The sequence below is a fragment of the Athene noctua genome, chromosome 1 (assembly GCF_965140245.1).
Source record: "Athene noctua chromosome 1, bAthNoc1.hap1.1, whole genome shotgun sequence".
NCBI lineage: Eukaryota > Metazoa > Chordata > Aves > Strigiformes > Strigidae > Athene > Athene noctua.
In genome coordinates, this window is record NC_134037.1 from 263900479 (window position 1) to 263919174 (window position 18696).

Consider the following 18696-nt stretch of genomic DNA (forward strand, 5'->3'; position numbering starts at 1 on the left):
AACGGTGCTGGAGCAGTCTTGGGCCAAGTGTGAGGGATCTGCCCAGACGTGAAGGTCCCAAGGCACGGCCAAGCCCACCAGCTGTGGCTGAGGTCACACTGGCTGCTATACGTCATCATAGAATGTAACTGGTTTCAGCTGGGTTGTACTGGGCCGTAACAGGTAGAACTGCGCTTATGAGATCAAGCACCTTGGGAGATGCTGGCTGGCCAAATCTCCTTCCCGAGAGCAGGCTACAGACAACCATTGCTCTGCCTAAATAAGGGTGGGTTTGGGGTTCCCCACAGGCTCGGAGGCAGGAGCTCCTGCCTGCAGGAGGTGGGCTCAGCAAGCCCTTCTCCATCCCTCCATACGCCGGGTCTCCAAGGGATTAAAGTCCTCCTTTCCTGTCTCTCTTTTTCACCTGCATCTCCCCTGGAAGAATCCTTCCACGTTTGCTTCCCGGCTCCCAACCACCACCTAAATTTAACCACACAAAGAAATGTAAATCCATGGGAAGCCACCATCCCCCCCGCCCCGTGCACCGCTAACCGCTTTCCCTTCAGACCTGAGCGCCCTCCTCTCCTCTCACCGGCTACATCTGTGGAGTGAATGATGTGCAGGAGGATGATGTCTTTGTTGGGTTTTTAGTACGCAGACTTCCTGCTCAGGAAGCTGCATTGTTTGGAGGCATGTTAAACCCATTAGGCTTTAGCTTGTTGTTCCGTACACTCTTAATAGATGTTTCCATCCCAGCGGCATCTGCAAGCTCTACAGCAAATGGGGTGAAAGGCTTTACATTATTATTTTGCGTAATTCTATTTCCCCCATGATGAGAGGCAAAGGAGCAAGTACCGTAGCCTCAAACAAATTAACGCGTGTATGGGTTGATGTAAATTCTAGAAAGAGGAGCCTGTCTTAACTGTGCTGTTTATACAACCCTTAAGTGCAGTGCACAGGAGAAATAAATTCAAGAGGGGGACCTGCACACCGCTGAGTTACAAGCTCCACGGCATCCTCTGCAAAAAGCAATCGCTGCCCTCAGCCCCATTTCGAGAGACGAGATATTGCTACAACAAAATACAGGACGGGATCAATAAAGTAAATTCGATCGTAAATTAAAGCATCCATGAAAAGCTCCCCTTAACCCCTGGAGGGTTAAGCAGTGCAGGAACAAAAGCACCTGCCTGTCTCCGGACTATGGTGTCCAATATTGTCTGTCTCTGGAAGCAGCACTGTGATTAATTATTTACAGCTACATTTTGCTGCTGGAGCCTCTTGAAAGCCCAGGAGTGACACAGAGGAAGAAAAAGGGTGCCAGGGTAGTGAGAGAAGAAACTAAAAGGAGCCTGAGCTTGGATTTCTGAGCATGGGCATGTTCATGGAGCTGGTAACCACTGTAGCCTTAATGACCTTCTTTCCCTGGTTCTCTCTATTAATGTCTTTGCTAGCCCTACTCACAAAAAATGCACTTAATTAGACCTGCAAACAACAAATGCTGGGGTTTGTAGGAGCATTTTGGTCACCCTGCCCACCCTTTCCAGGCCTGCCATTAGACGCGTGCAGCCTTTAACCCTTCAGGGTCTCCAGGAAGCTGCTACACCCGGAATTAGTCCAACCTCTTCCCTAGCCAGCTGTCACAGTCTTCTTGTTAGCAGGAAATGGTAGGAAACACTGGTAGAAATGTTTCCACTAATCCAGCAGGGCGTAAAAGCCCCTCACCCTTTGCCATGCACCATAATCATCCCAAATTTCCCACACCACTATGGGAGAACTCGATTCTTCTTTCTCCGGGGGTGTCCTTAAGGACAACCTGCATCATCTGTCAGCAGGCGGTGGCCAAGGATGCACAGCCCCGTCCGACTCCAGCCCACCCCACACACCTTCATCTCGCCTTCGGCGAGGTTCCCCGTGGCCTTTGCAGGATTACCTGGGAGTGTGAAAGAGGGAGGGTTGGTGCGAGTCCAAGAGACCCGAGGGGAAACACTCGGCAGAGATCTGAAGTGCTGCAGAGGTTGCCAGCAGATAAAACCGAGAATAACCTGAGATGCGGTTCATCCACAACGCTTCTTTAATAAAATGAAACAGAGAAGTACTGTGATGCAGCACAAAGGATAATGAGCAGACCAAATTAAAAAGCAGGTAAGGCTTAACTGATATTTAAAAAAAAAAAAAAAAAAAAAGCATGAAGACAGCAGCATGCTAAGGCTAGTCTAGTTCTTGTTTCCTTCGACTGGATCATGCCCAGCCATGCCAGCACCCTCCAGGGATGGCACTTGCTTGGCGAGAGCCGTGTTTTTCTCCTAGTAGATGGACATCTCCAGATGCAAAGAAAGATTTATTTTTTTGATCAGTGCAGTTTTTCCTAAGGTCAAGAGGTCTCCCTGAATCCACTCCGCAGCAGGAAGGAAGTAGAGCTGGTGCTGCAGGATTAGTGCTGCAGGCTGGGTACGGCAGGGAAGGAGGGGTGAGGTGGCAGAAAGGAGGGATGGAGAAGCAAATACCAGCACATTTACCTGCATCAGAGTAAGGAGAGAGGCAAGCAAAAAGGGCAAAACCCAAGGGGACTGGTGGGGGGGGATTTTCCTGTCTCAGGTCTGCAGGTCCCTGATGGCCCAAGCCCCCTCCGGCTCCCCAGGCCGAGGATGCAGAGTGGGAATTGCTATTCCCGCTCCAGGCACCCAGCACTTCGCTGCGGTACCCGTGGGGCCGCGCCAGCACAATGGGAAAAGGGGAGAAATAGGCGATTCTTGAGTGTCACCTGCAAGGAACTGAAGGAAGGAATGCCTCAAGCGTTCACTGATACAGAAAACCTCAAGGACAAGCTGTGGCCTTTGTGATTAGTCCAAGGAACGTCACCCAAGGGAGAGGGAGTGAAGGATGCACACCCCCCCTCTCCCTTGCAGTTGCACTGACAAATCCTCAAAGGGGGAAACTGGACCAAGTGAACCCAAATGTTTCCCCTCAAGCACAGGCACCGCTAATCTCTGGCTCTGTCCCTTCACCCTTGAAGAGGTGACAAGAACTGATAAGAGGTGAGCATTGCTGCCCCCAGATGATTGCTCAAGAAGCATCAAGGCAGCAAAAATCTGTGGGACCAGAGGAAAAACCAAAGGTGAGCAGCGAGAGTGCGGCCACCGACCCAACTGGACAAGGGGTGGTGGCACCCCATCTCCCCCCAGTGCATGTGCAGAACCCCCCTGCTCCACGTTTTTCCTCGTCTCCCATGGAAATGAGCGGGTGGAATCCCTGCCCCCCCTCATCTAGTGTGCGACTCAGCTGATAAAATGAGTTTTAAAGGCGACAGAATCTTTGCTGGGTGTGCACCCACCACCCAAGATTACCAGACTGAGACAACCCTGGATCCAGGGACAGTGATCTGGATTTTTTTGACTTTTCCTTTCCTTTCTCCCTTCCTTTCTCATTTCTTTCTCATTTCCTTTCTCCTTTCCCTTCCTTTCTCCTTTCTCCTTTCCTTTCTCCTTTCCCCTTTCCTTTCCCTCTTATAGATTTATAACAGATCACGTTGCTTATTATCCTTTTCCAAGTTTAAATTGTTTTCTACCGCAAGTAAAACATTTAAACCGGTTGTTTACTGTCATTTCACCTTAATTTAACCCGAGAGGATCACAGAACCATTGTGACTCTCTGGGCTTCCAGTCTGGGCCATGACACCACCCCTTGATTTCAGAAAGCCCGACCCAAACCCGCTCCTAGACCAGCCCTGCAGGACCAGGACCAACAGCACCTGCTCCCGACCTTGAGTCCAGAGCGAGTAGTTTCCCATCTTTGTGCCTCAGTTTCCCCAAGAAGCCAGGGAATAGATCCTGCCTGTCTCTATGAAGTGTTTGGGGAGCGCTGGATAAACTGGGACAGCCAAGGCCGTGGGTTGTTCCCCGGTTGTGCTGGGGAGGGAAGGGTGCTGCAAAGAGCCTTGTTTACTCCTCCATGCAACTTCTGCATCCTGCACCCAGCTGTGCCCAGAAAGGAACTTTGTCCTCAACAACCAAGCACGAGCTGAGATGCTGCTACAAGAGCTTGGACTTTCTAACAGCTTCCACAGCATCCCTCCAGCCCAGGACCTGCTCCGTGCCAACCCACCTCATCCAGCTCACAACCACCGGGAGGGTGTCGGGCCAAGGTTACCCCACACGCAGGGGGGGGTTTAAGCCAAGCAACAAAACGTTGCCTTTGGCTTTCAGGGTGCTGTGACAGGGGCAGCTTTGGTGCCTCTTACAGCTGCGGGAGGTGAGTAAGCTCCTTCCCAGAAAAGCATTTTGCAAGGGCTTTTTTTTTTTTTTTTTTTGCAAGCAATGATACGGCATCTGCAGCATCGCAAGGAAGGAACTAACCCTGGCTCTGCAAGGCCAGGCTCTTGCAGACATTATGAATGCAGGAGGCCAGCAAGCCCAAAGTGGCCATCCCACGTGTCTTAATTAGCTACCCAAGAGCAATTAGGCTGCATTTGCACAACACGCCATGATTATACAACATGCTTAATGCGTCTGCTCTTTGTGAGCTGGGGAACACTGTCTTGAGGGCTGGGGTGGTTGAAGAACCAGGCTGTGGTCAACCTTCAACCAATGTCCTGGTTGAAGAACCAGGCTGTGGCCAACGGCCACGGGCAAACCCCTGCCTGCAAGAGTGAGGGCAGAGCTGCCTTCATCCCCCCTCCTTCCCGAGCCCCCTCCAGCCAACCGCAGAGCCACGGTTTCTGCACGTTGGTCTATTGGCGCTGGTGATGGGCCGTTTCTGCAAAGCTGGAGGAGGTGCCACATCTTAACTTCAGCCCTCAGCTCCTGGCAAGTTGTTAGTCAGGACATGGCAGCTCCTGGACGCCTGACTGGGGAGCTGATGGCCTCCTGGGCACTGAAGTTTACCCCGTACATGGATGGGAAGGGACCTCTGAGAAACACAGTGGTTGGGGCAAGGAGTGATGGCAAAGGCATGTTTCTCCTTGAACCCCTCCCAGTGGGGGTCTCCTCCTCCTGGGATGGTCTTCACCATGGACAACAAGCAGAGACAGGGCAGCCAGCGGCTGCTCCCCATCACACCTTCCCCTCTCGCTAGCCTGGCACTGCAGTTCTGCTCTGAGAAACCCCTCTGAACATCGGCATCCAAACGCTTCACTGTTCATCCTCCCTCCCCCTGCTCGACCACGAGGAGTGAAGCCCCACGGCAGAGCAGCCAGCCCCAGCATTTCAGCACTCTGGCTGTATCCATCAGCTCCGACACAGCTCGATTCATCTACACACATCACCAGAGGAGACGGGTGTTATCTCAGCCCAGCGAGGCACTCCTTGACGCCAAACACTGCTCTGCTGGAGCTCTCAAGACTGTGTTTCACCTTTTCTCCTCCCCCCTCAAATCACAGGAGCTTCGTTTGCTAGGGAAGCCACAGCCACCGAGCGACTGGTGTCAGTGAGACGCAGGGTGACAGGCGGAGGTGGCAGGATCCGTGACCACAAGCCGTGTCACTGACCCTGGCACAAAGCCCTTTAACACCAGCGCTGCACCCTGATGAAGCAGAAAATTGCTTCCTTATATGCCTCCAAGTAAACTCTCAAGCAAAATTGCTTCTCCCATAAAACTCAGAGGGACTTTCCGTGCTCAGCAGCAGTGCTTAAGAGTCTAGCGAGGTTTCACCGAGGGTGACCGATGTTTCCAGGGCAGGGCCTCGGTGGAGTGGCTCCTGCAGCAGGACCCCAGCCTGCAGCTACCAAGCACCCGTGGGATTTACCCACATACTTCAGGGAAGATGATGGATGGATGCTCATTCGGAGAGCAGAGGAGCCTGATGCCGCAGATCCACCAGCTGATATCATTCCTTCAACTACAGATGAAGGATTTGTCCTCAGAGCCCTGGTTTTTTCCACATTTTTGTCCTGGGTCACAGCATCCCTCAGGAAGGCAGAGCCTGGCACAACAAGCTCCGGGTGTTGTGGGTACAGGGAGCTGAGCTGGGATGTGCCAGCATGTCAGTCCCACACCAACTGATGCCACCAGGCTACAATAAAACATTGCCATTAATTACAGCCTTGCTTGCCTGACATCTCATCACGCTCCCAGGAGACACCGACCTCCAAAGTGGCAAAGCAGGGGGCTACAATGTGGGGAATAACCCCCATATGTACAGAGCTTGGCCAAATAATCTCATGAACCTTTTCAGCACAGATTAAGATGCTCCACTTGTCCCCAAACTGTCCTTCCTTTGACACCAGGGCAGCGGAAGAACCCTAAAACATCCCAGTTTCTCTGGAACTTGTGCAATGGCCCTGGCTGCAATAGCAGGGGACAGGGCTTGGTGACACCAGAGTCTTGTCCCATTCCTGAGGACAGAAATCTATCACAACGCCTTTATTAATAGCAGCGCTGCTCCTGTTAGCTGAACAAGGAAAATCACGCGCTGGGCTCAGCAGAGCTTGAGTAAATAAAGGCAAATGTAACACAGCAAATTAAATCCCAGCAGGGGAGACAAAATGCCAGCAAATATCCAGTAATCTGTCTTCCTTCTGCTGAATTTCTAGGTAATTCACATTCACCAGCAGTAAAACTGGAATAGTGTATGTGTATTTATGAGCATGCCTGTGTGAAATGGGAAGCTGGCTTGGAAAACATGGGTGCAAAGATGATTTATAATCCAATAGAAGGAAAAGACAGTGTATACAGATCATTCCCTCCCTGGAAAAAGACTGAGAAATAAAAGGGATGTGTAGATGTGCCCAAAAGCTGGTTCCATCCAGCACCAACTGGCAAAAAGAAAGTGAAAATGAGATCAGCCCAGCTCGGTGACTCGTTGTAATGAGAAATGTGTCAGGGATGACACATCCCAGGAACCTCCTGAGAAGCTAAACAAAAGGAAATCTGTTACTGAGATTTTAAAAGATGAGAAGAAAGAGAAAAACTGATGTGGAAACCCATGAAACACCAGCACAGGTGATGAGGGAGAGGCACCAGCCCTGCCCCAGCATGGGACAGGAGCAACTGCTCTCTGGAGGTCCCTGCCAGCCCTGACCCCCTCTGACTCGGGAAGGATGAAGCCTTCCCCCCCACCTTTGTCTCACAGAGCTCCCCGTCCTCCTCGGCACATCCTGCCAGATGCTGGAGCCCTTCTTGGAGGGGCCCTCACCTGCTCCAGCACTGCAGGATGCGGTGAAGGGGCTGGAGCCCACCTGGCACTACGAACCCGAGATGGGAACTCTCACACCGTCCCCCGCGGCCATGAGGCACTGCAGAAGGGTGACGTGGAGGAGCTGGAGCTGCAGATGCCGTCACTCAGCTGTGGGGTTCGCCTGACCCTACACCTGCACTGGGGACACCTGCCCCTGAACCACCTCCTGCGCTACACTTGTGGTCAGCCATCGCTCCCATGGCCCACCCCAACCCAACGTGGCCACCAGAAGCAGCGTGAGAGCCAGCCACATCCTCATGGCGTGTTTGCTAAGGGCAAAGGGGACAACATCCTCAGCCTGGGGACACTGCGCAAAGTCCAGCACTCTGATCTAAGGTGAGGTCAGGCGCAGTCCCACTCATTCCCTGGCAGGATGTAAGGAGAGGCTCTCCTCTCCCCACTGCAAAAAAAAAGAAAGGGTTAGTTTTGGGCGGTAATTTCGGAAGGAGCACGCAGCTTTCCTGCAGCTCTGCAGATCAAGGCCAGCAGTGCCGTAAGCACGGCGTGGGGCTGTCCCCGTGTGCTGGGTGACCTTCGTGGTGGCATTGCCACCGTCATGCATCCTTGGGAAGAAGGCAGCACCCACTGCACGGGCTGCGGTGGCCTCACCTGCAAGGGAGTGCAGCACCCGAGAGCAAAAGCAGCTCCGAGTGCAGAGGGAAGGAATCTCTGAGTTAGGGGCGAGGGAGGTGGTGTGGTTGAGATCCCGTCTCAGCCAGCTATCAACAGCAAGGTTGGGAATTGCATAATGCCATGAATCATTCCCGTGGTTTAGTTTACAAAGGTTGCCCAGGGCTACAGTTGTCAGGGGGGGTGCTGGTAACCCCAGAAACCCCCCTGGCCACCCACTTGCTCCTGCTGCACCCCAAGCTCTCACAGGGTGCTGTGTAAACCTCCCAGCAGCTCTACCCTTGTTTCTCCCCAAGAGCTACGGGTGTGTTTGTGCTGTTCAGCTCAAGGACGTTTGCCAGACAGGGATCTGAGGGCTCGGCAAGTTTTACTCCTCCTTTGTACCATTTTATGTACTATATTGAATAAAAAGTTATCCCTCTCCTCTGGACCGTGCCAGATGCTGAGCATACTCATGTATGGGGGGCGAACAGACGTGGTGTGTACCACAAAAAAGTGATATGTCCTCGTTGGGGATTTTCTATTTTAGCACCACCTCCTGTGTGTTTGGCAGGGAAATATTCCCTGCTCCAAGCAGCTCAAAACCTCAGGATAGGAGTTAAAATGATGAATGAAGTATGAAAAGTCCTTTCCCCAGCGGGGGCCTGCCTTTCTGTAGGCTGCAGACATGGTGCTCGAGTCTGCAGAGAAACATTTGCCAAGAGAAGTCTGAAGGAAAGTGATCCCGAACCAGAGTTTTTCTAATTTAGGGTTTTATACACTGTAAATACCTTTCTGCTAATTTTTTTTTTTTTTTTCTCTCTTCATACTTTACTGATGCTTGGACAGGAGCGAAGACTGAGAAAAAGATGGGCATTTTGCTAAGTCTTTCTGAAAGTGCTGCAAGACTTTGCAGTGCCCTTTGCAACGAGCAGCTGGAGGAAACGTATGAAAGTGAGAAAAAAGGCAGCAGCCAGAGGGGCTCCTGCAGCCAGAGGATGCAGACACGCTCCGATGACAAAAACTAACTTTTTGAAGGGGAAGCTATTGCAAAATGAAAAGCAGGAGACGCTGCAGAACCCTCGTGCCTGGTACGTGCAGCCTGACTGAAAGTCCCAGTAGCCACCTGGAGCATTTCTTCCTGGAGCAATCCACATGCTGTTCACTAATATATTGTCTAAAACTTCCAAAAAATGAAACAAAATGAGGATTTTCCATCTGCACACATGGTCTGCCCAGGACCATGGGCCTGATCCCCCACACTGATGCTAAGTATTGCATGAGGAGCAGTTACACACTGATTTGCTTTCTTCTCATTTATTTCCACGGGACATCAAAGGGCAACTCTTCTCCCTCCAGACTAATCCACAGATTAGCAATCAAAGCATCCTCAAATTTTGGGGTGAGAGCAGTAAGATTTACTTCACCAGGAGCTAGGAATGATGTCAGCCACCCGCACACAAGAGGGATTGATCCAAGGGTAGGTGAAATGCTGCTACGATGAACAGGGGGGGAACTGAGAGTAGAGCTTAGGAGAAGTGAAAAACTTCCTTAACCAGCAAAAACGAGGCAGAGAACAGCTGGTTATAAACAACCACGAGGAAATGCTGTGGCCAGAAGATTGTTGGTGACATTATGGGGAACAAGGAGCAAGCCCCGAGCCAGTGCAGCCATCCGGGGCTGGCATGGGAAAGGGAAGAAACATTGGTATTTTGAGTAGCAGGGGGAATTAATTCATGTCACAACTAACTGTCCTTCTTCCATTATTTAATATTAATGGACTGCAGAAAGTCTGTCTTACGGAGGGATGGTGCTTCTGGTCTCCCTGCTGCCAGGTTTTTTTACACCCTTTGGAGGAAGCATCTCCAGCTCACCCCGCCAGCAGGTATGGGCTGGCAGACTCAGACAGATCAAGGAAGCCCAGGGAAAATGGAGATTATTTACTGGAAGTCCCCAGACCTGCGGCTGGAGCCACATCTTGCCCCAGCCGAGCTGGCTGTCTGCAGGGTGGCAAGTCCTTGCCTGCACCCCTGGCTGAGATTTGTCCCTGGGTTTTTCCAACCATCCACCCGCTATCAGTTTATCCCAGAGGATATTTCAGAGCCTTGCAGTGTTTGAATCATGTTTCAGACAGAATTTCCCTGCGTCCCTCGCTGCTCTGCAGCACCTTACACCACTGTCTCTATTTCTTTTGAAAATTAACTTTTATAAAGCCTGGGAGCTAATGTCAGGTCCTGGGATGGGCAATGAGGCTCCCAAGCCATCCCTCAAGTCCACGCTTAGCAAGGTAATGGCTAGAGACACCAAGTTTTTAATGCACAGGATGGCTGAAACCAGGGCACGTACAGCAGGGTCAGGATAAAGTTGGGATGTGCTGCTGAGCTACAGCGAGAGCAGCACAGTGCAGACCAGCACCCCCAGGGAGGCACTGGGACCAAACTGGGAGCCAGGAACCACAAAGAGAGGGGGGTTGGCATCTATTTTTGGCCAGACCAAGGTCCTCAGAGAGCTCTGGGTTTCTGCAGGGGAGGCAGCAAACCAAGCAGCCCAGCAAGGCTCAACAGGTGGGTTGGGATTGCTCGGGTGAGCCAGGACGAAGCATTTCAGAGCCTGGAAATGTCACCCATGCCCAGCAGCACGGCTGGCAAAAGCAAGAAAACTGGAAGGAGGGAAAATGAAGAGAAATTAAGAGTATGTTACAAAATAACCAAATAAGAAATAACAACCAGGAGCATTGGGAGTCAGGAGGGTTTTCACAGCCAGCTCTCGAGTCCGGCTAACCACAGCCAGTGATTGCCCCAACAGCCCTTCAGAAACTTGATGAGGGAGTTGGCCAAAGCAGAGCACAGGTTTCTACATGTCTGTGCAAATAAGGTGGGGGGCAAACCCTCGCTCAGGCTCCACGGCTTTTCAGCACCTCAGCAGGGGAGGTGATTCTCCTTTCTAATGCTTTTTCACTTTTCTGGCATCTTCTGCCTGAGCACAGGACACCGTAGACCAGGGCAGGGTGTGAAAAAGAAATGCAGGGATGAATTTCTGCAAGTTACTGATTAAAGGTCCTTTGGAGCAGATCGATACGGCTTGGACCTCTGGTGAGAAATCAGATCCTGATGGGAGCTTGGATAAAGGATGCTCCATCGCCCACTGGAGCTGTACCAGTAACCATGGGCAGTACTGCCTCAGACAAATGTTACACAAGGGGTGAAATAAAGCTGTGAATTTTGATAAGCTCCTGAAGCAGCTCAGCTCTGATCTGTTTGTATGACAGGGTACCCTGGGTGCTGCTCATAACCAGCTCTCTGCCTCTTTTTCGCCTCATTTGCCCTTGTTCTTTCACTCACTCCAACATCCTTGACCAGCATTTTCCTTTTTGCTGCAGCCCTGGAGCGCTAAGCACCGGACTGAAGAGCTCAGAGTTTGCGCGAGTTGGACACGAAGCAGCAGGACCTGATAGCACCGTGGTCCAGAGAGATCCCACCCGTTTCCCAGGGCACTGTTGGGGGTTCCAGGTGGAGAAAGCCCGTGGCACAGCTGCAAACCCAAACACACTGACTGGGAGAAGGCGCCTCAGACAGGACTGAGACAGGAGGGAGGAGGGAGGGAGGGATGTGCCTTTCTGACACAGTAATTACCCCAAACACCAGAAATAGAAGAGATCCGGGGTGCATCTGTGCACAGGGAGAGAAACCAGCTCAATAACTGGACCAGTGACAGGTTTTACAGCCTCTATAGATGGACCTAAAGCATCCTTGAGTGACCCCAAGCCTGCACCCTGAGGTCTCCCCAGATAAACCTCCGCTCCCTCTCCCTACAGCCCGGATCTGCCGCCAAGGATGGGGCAGCCTTGCCCCTGGTACCCAGATCCGCGGGGGCTGGAAGCCGAGGGGTGCAGCGGCCCCCACCCAGGGTGGGACATCTGCCCAGCCCGTCCCAGCCCCCTTGTCCCCAAGCCCAGTGGGGACAATACAGCTGAATCCAGTGAGAAGCAGCGAGCGTGGCCAACGCTGGGCTGTGCCAAGCACAAGAGCCTTCTTCCAGCATTTAATCTCATCTCTCACTGTTAAAAATCCGGGTTTTCAGGGAGGACAGGCTGGTCAGCAGGAGGCTATTCTCACCTCCAAGGCTTTAAGGGACACACCAGCTCCACATTTGCAAGAGGCAGGAGAAGCCAAGGCGGCGGCTTCACCCGAGAGGAGAAAAACTCAGCAGGATGCTGGCAGGAGGGGGCAGAGGCAGCAGCTCAGCCCTGACCCCCAGGCTAAGCCCACACCTCTCCTGAGCAGCAAAACCACAAAGCAAACAAGAGGGATGTAACCCCTCGGTCACTGAGCTCTTTGCATCTTCACCCACAGCCTGCAGAGCTGCACAAAGGCTTTCCCCCTGCATTAACCCTTTCCTGCTCCCTGCCACGATTTTTTTTTTTTTTTTTTTTCCAAAGCCAGGAGGTCACATCAGCTTTTTGTAACTGACACTGCGATCCTGCTTTGGCTCGGGGTGAATCGATGCCTCTGCCAAGCAATGTGCTGCTGGAGAATTTGGGTTTGAGCAGGGTCCCTGTATGGCACCAACACTGGGCCAGTCCAGGTCCCCACCTGCCTGGCATTCTCCCCAAGAGCCCACCAAGACCTGGGCTCAAAAGAGGCGTTGTCATGAAAAAAAGAAGCAAAACTAAGAGAAACCAACTGTAGCAGCCTCAGGGGTTGGGAATATAAATGGAGCTGCCTTATTGGGGAAAAAAAAAAAAAAAAAAAGACATAAATAAATAAGCACAAGCAGAGGGGGAAGCAACAAAATACATGTGCAGAAAGCCGGCATGGAACAGGCGTGCAGAACATTTTTTTTTCCCCCCGCTTTAGGTTTTAAGCTGCTGGAAAAATCCAGCTCCTGAGCCAAATGAGTTCACGGAGCCTTGCAAAACAACACGGGGAATTAAAAAAAAAAAAAAAAAAAAAAAAAGCGAGAAACTTCACATGTCCCAAACCCTTAAAGCTGTCCTGCAGCTCAGAGGCAGACCCCGAGCGAGCTCGGTACCAGAAGCAGCCTCAGCATCTCCTCGCAGCGGGCAGGTGCTGCCATACTCACAATTCCAGGGCTCTCCCGATCCCAATCCCACCGCACTGGGAGCAAAAGTTTTCCTCTGGCAGCCGCTGCTGGGGCCATTCACTACTTTTACTTCCCAGCCTGGAGGTGGGGATGGGTGTGTGGAGGTGGGGCTTAGGCTGCAATTTCAAAAGCCGGAGTACATTTTAACCAAAAAACTTTTGCAATGTCTTTCAATAGGATTTTTGATGTTTTTATTTTTTTTTTTTTAATTTCCTTCTCCTGAAATTGCAATCCAAAAATGACAGAGCTGTCCTTGCGGTTTGTTGATACAGGGCTTTGCAAACTGCTTACGCAGTCCCAGTCCAAATTGGTCTTTGCTTTGCTGTCTCCTGGCTCCCGTCCCCCCTCCCCTCCGTGCAAGGGTCCCATCCCTCTGGGGTTTTTCCCCTCACATTCGTTTTCTTATTCCATTTGCTTTAGCTGCATTTATTTCCTTAACTTTCAAAACCGTGGTGTTAGCCTGGGATTTGTGGTCAGGAGTGTTTGTTTATATAACCCCAGATTATTTCTTTTTCAATAACTCTCCCCATTGCTTTTTCGCACTAATCACTAAGGCATTTCCAGATAAAAACTAGTTGTACAACCCAGGAGCCACCAGGACCCACCACCGAGGCAAAGTAAGAAGGGGTTTATCTCATTGCATCTGAGGAGACACCCACAATCTTTGGTGGAGGCAGAGGGGTGTAGCATGAGGATGTGGTCCCCACCAGGAGACGGCTGGAGGGGCTGTGTTTAACCCACTGCTTTGCCAATTATCAGGCCTGGCATAAAGGATACAACAGCACAAAGATGAACCAATAACCAAATTGTGTTTGACACAAAAGGGTCAGTACATGGGTGAGCGCTGGGGGTACAAACAGATTATACATAATCAACATCAACCCCACTGACCCCAACAACGACACCGCTCGACCAACAATGGGTGGGATAAATGGTGACATGCAGTTTCCCATAGAAGGGAGGGGAGACAACCAGGTCAACAAGCCCAATACATAAGACCAAGGAAGCCACACAACTGAATCTCCACACAGCCCGCGTTTACAAAAGCCAGACCTGAGTGGAGCCCAGTCCCAGGGAGGCGGGAGGTCCTTCCCCAACAGGGAACTCTGCACAGGGCATCCCCCTCACACACAGACACTGCCCCTCCTGCCAGGGGTCCCAGCTTTCATCCCCAAGTGGGACCCCTGACCTTGGGTTACTCACTGCGGGACCCCTGGGGCTCCTTTACCCAATGGCTCTGTCTGCCAGGCCGCAGCACCCTGGAGGGAAGCCTAAAGGGAAACTCACCCCCCTTTGGGAAGGGCTGTGGGAATCACCCCCATGTCAACCTTAATTTGGGGTTGGGGTTGAAACCCCAGCATTTCTCCAGTGGGCTTGGAAATATGGCCAAGAGCCCAGGTGAGGACACTCGCCTTACTCACTCCAGAAGCTTGATCCACACCAGGAGGCTTTTCTCTGTCTGCAGGAGGTGATGGGAACATCACCAACCACTGCTGGGGGTGTGAAGTGCCTTGGACAGCCGGCCCAGGCCAGAGTTCACCTATAAATTAATCCTGTATATGTATAACTGATAACCCTTGTGCTAGCGGGTATTGTACTGAGGTACCACAACCCCCCTGTGCTGGTGGAACAAGTGCTGAAACATTGAACCGCTGCCGCCTGACCAACAGGCCCAAGCCGAAGCTGCTACCAGTCTGTAATCCTTACCACAGTGTGTAAGCTGCCTGGGGAAGGGTGCAGCTCAGGCGGAATAGAATCAGGAGTGAGGAGAGAATGTGTCCAGCGTCCCTTGTTCAGCCTTGCTCAGGGCTGAGAACCCGAGTATCTGCCCTTGTCAGAAACTGCCTTGGTTTCCCCGCTGGGCCCTGGCCAGGCTTTGGGTGGAATCCAACAGGAGAATGGAACCAGAAATTTCCTGCTCAAAACAAAGGTGCCGGCTGCGCTGGCTCACCCATCTCTGGTGTATAAGGCCGGGCCCGCTCACAGCGGCTCTGGAGGCCTCAGCTGCGGGTGGACGCACCCCGTAGGACCCCCACTTGCCGGGACAGGCTCTGCAAACCCTCGCTGCACCCGGGGCTGCCCAGGGACTGCGGGGCTGGATGCTGGGAACGGGTGCGGGTGGTGATGGATCCTCCTTAACCACTGCTCTCTCTCTCTCAGGTAGTAATGATTTGATGCATTACCCTGCATTTTCCTATTTATTGCTTTAGGTGCATTATTCTGCCTTTTCTTACTGCATGTTTTACTCTGTTACATTATTTGGTTATCACTAGTAAAATGCGCCTACTCTTTTCACTCTGGTGTCCCAGTCTAATTGGCATCCTTCATCAGCAAAACAAGGTATTGCAGGAACTCCAGAGAGTGGCATAAACTGTTTCTCTCAAAAACAAGTCCCTGGATTTCCATCCTCCGGATCTTCAGTCCCGCTGGCCTTTTACAGCTTCAAAAATTAGCATTCCCACAGTTTATTGGGAAACCTGGCTCCCCCCACCAGCCCTAATCCTGCTCATACATTTCCCTGCTCTGAAAATCCAAAAGCTTCTCCAAAACAACCTGCAGATGGACTAGCTCAAGTGCAAGAGTCCAATTTATAGAGCTTTTAGGTGGGACTGTGAAGACGGTGCCTTCCAACTCCCTCCCTTCTCACTCTCTGCCTGCTGCTGTGCCATGGAGGTGGGAAGCCCAGGGGCTCCTCGGGGACCTGATAGCTTGGAAAAAGGTCAAGGAGGGAAAGGACCAAGCAGAGCAGCCTCGGTTATGGATCCTCCATGGCTCAGACATGCCCTCGGGAGCCCTGGTTTGGTACCGCTCCAGGCTGCTGTGGCTGTCGTTGCCTCCCTTGAGCTTTTGATGGGCTGAAGAGGGCAAAGCAAGGCTGAAATAAGGTGTTGGGTCTGGACAGCTCATGCTGAAGGTGTTTTACTGGTTTGCTTGATAACCCACAGTCTCCGGAGGGAACATTTTCAGGACCAAATGCCATGAGACTCCATGAGCTGCTGACTCTCAGTGGATCATGCACCCTTATTCTGCACACACTTGTGCAAGTTCACTTTATAGCCTCCATAAAAGCCATTTGTGGGCATCTTTTTTTTAAAACAAAACAAAACAAAACACAAGAGCCAAACAGGTGTTTTGAACCTCTTCAGATACCTGGATTTCAAATTATTTCAAAGCTCTGGAGGATTGAGTCCATCCCTTCAGTTGGCCAAAGCACTGCACCCTGCCCAGGTGCTGCTGCCGGTCCCTCCCGCTGCCTTCCCCAGGGATGTCTGGGTGAGCACAGCCTCAGCTGCCCTGAACATCGGTCTCTAGGGCTGTCTCAGCTGCAAATGGGTGTGAATTCACACTTGGATTTTACGGTGTTGCAGCTTGGGGACCAGGACGGCTGCAAAGTCACATCCAAGGAGAATATAAGGTACTGGGGGAGATGGAAAGACCTTTGGTGGGTTTGCCATTCTCTTTTCATCCCTAAAGCCACAACAAGCTCCCAGATGGAAACTCTGAATGGGATATTTTCAACTCAGGGTTGTGGTGCAGCAGCAGCCCAGAAAGGACAGCAAACATTTTCCTTTCGGCATTTCTTGTTGGGGTCTGACAGGTGGGATGACCAGCCCTGGGACACGGGATATGCTGGGCAGAGGGACTTAAATGTTTCCAAAGGGAAGATTATCTACTTTCCCTGCACAAGCTCATTAAATAATAATTAAACAACCGCTTTATTAGCTCTAGCAGCAGTGAGACATTTTCCTAAGTAGGAGACAGCCACATCACTGTGTTCAAAAATACTCTTTGCCCAAGTGACCCTGAGCTGTCCTCCCAAGGAGGGCTGCATCAGACAGATAATGCACTGCAGAGAAAATAAACTTTATCAGCTTTCATCGGCTCTGCGGTATCTCAGGAAGGCATTATTAGATCTAAAAAAGTATTATTAATATTTTACAGTGGCACAACTCCTTTCTTTCCAGAGAGGCTGTGCGACGAGCACAGGCAGCCCCCCAGGACCCACAAAACTGGATTAATTTGGGGATGGGAGGTTGGAGCTCCTCAAGCGGGGGGAATTACCCGGTGGGAAGAGCAGAATCTCCAGTTGCAGAGGAGCAAGACGCAGAGACCCAAAATGGCCTGGACGAGGGGTTCATCACCCTCCATGCCTAGAGAGTGGCAGGAAAAGGTGGACACCCCTTTCAGCAGCAACATCATGCTGTGATATTGCATGAAAGAAGAGCACCATCTATTGACTCCTCTTCCTCAGCATCTCATTTCTAGCTGCTGCGAGCCAGCATGAGTTTTACAAGTGCACAGCCTGCTGCTCCACCCCAGGACCCGGGTGTTTGCCGGAGCACCCTTGAAGACAGAGGAGCTTTGTCTCCTTGGAGCAAAGTGCCCTTGTCCCACTGGTCCAAGCTGGCTACTGCATGGCACAGAAACGGGTTGCACCTCCATGGTCAGGTGGGCTCCTCCTGCAGCCCCAGAGGCTTCTCGTTCAGCTTTTCCTTTGTAGGATGCAAACAGCTTTCTGCAAAGCATTAGAGCGGAAGGGGAATTTGGGTCTAAGCTAAAGCTTCACTGAGGGCAAATGCTGGGTTCTGCACCTGGGCCACAACAACCCCCAGCAGGGCTACAGGCCTGGGGAGGAGTGGCTGGAGAGCTGCCGGTCAGAGAGGGGCTGGGGGGGCTGAGAATGAGCCAGAGTGTGCCCAGGGGGCCAAGGAGGGCAACGGCATCCTGGCTTGTGTCAGCACTGGCGTGGCCAGCAGGGCCAGGGAAGGGATCTGAGCCCTGGGCTCGGCACTGGGGAGGCCGCCCCTCGATTCCTGGGTTCAGTTTTGGGCCCCTCACCCCAAAAAGGCCATTGAATGACTCGAGCGTGGCCAGAGAAGGGCAACGGAGCTGGGGCAGGGTCTGGAGCACAGGTCTGCTGGGGAGCGGCTGGGGGAACTGGGGGGGTTCAGTCTGGAGCAGAGGAGGCTGAGGGGAGACCTCCTGGCCCTCTGCAACTCCCTGCCAGGAGGGGGCAGAGAGGGGGGATGAGTCTCTGGAGCCAAGGCCCCAGCGCCAGGCCCCGAGGGAATGGCCTCAAGCTGCCCAGGGCAGGGTCAGGCTGGCTCTGAGGAAGGATTTCTGTGCAGAAGGGGCTGTTGGGCGTTGGAATGGGCTGCCCAGGGCAGGGGGGAGTCCCCGGGATCCCTGGAGGGGTTGAAGAGTCGGGCTGAGCCAGCGCTGAGGGATCTGGGGGAGTTGGGAACGGTCAGGGGGAGGGTCATGGTTGGGCTGGAGGAGCTGCAGGGCTTTTCCAACCACAATGATTCTGGGAGTCTGTAATGGATGCCACGGGTCAGTGGGTACATGCAGCCTGGCCGTGGCCACCACGCACACTCCTGTGCGAGGGGTGACCAACAGCTGCCATCCTCCTGGGCTGCTGGAATTCAATTAGCAATACATTCATTAGGTATATTAGCAGTATGAATTAATATTGCATCATGTGGGCAAGGGATGCAGCAGAAACACTGGCACAGGTTGCTCAGAGAGGTTTAGATGCCCCATACCAGGCAACATTCAATGCCAGGTTGGACGGGGCTCTGAGCAACCTGGTCTGGTTGAAGATGTCCCTGCTCATGGCAGGAGCTTGGACTAGATGACCTTGAAAGGTCCCTTCCAACGCAAATTATTTTATGATTCTAATAAACCCCTGAAGTCCTTGGAAGGGAATTGTTTCTCTTGGGGCACCAGCCCCGAGGCTCCCAGCTCGGAGCAGTCTCCTGCCTGCTGCTGCCACTCTCTGACCAAGAGCTTTCCTGCAGCTCTTCCAGCTTTTAGGTCACTGCAAGTCTTTG

At 52.2% G+C, this 18696-nt stretch overlaps 1 protein-coding gene across 2 annotated transcripts in view; it reads right to left on the reverse strand.

The window, feature by feature from the left end:
• SLCO2B1 (solute carrier organic anion transporter family member 2B1) overlaps positions 1-12932 on the reverse strand; it is a 66470-nt gene extending 53538 nt beyond the window's left edge. For both annotated transcript variants that reach the window (XM_074919359.1, XM_074919351.1), the window contains exon 1: positions 12842-12932. The gene's annotated coding sequence lies outside the window, so the exon portion shown is untranslated. The remainder of the gene's footprint in view (positions 1-12841) is intronic.
• Between the last annotated feature and the right edge of the window lie 5764 nt (positions 12933-18696).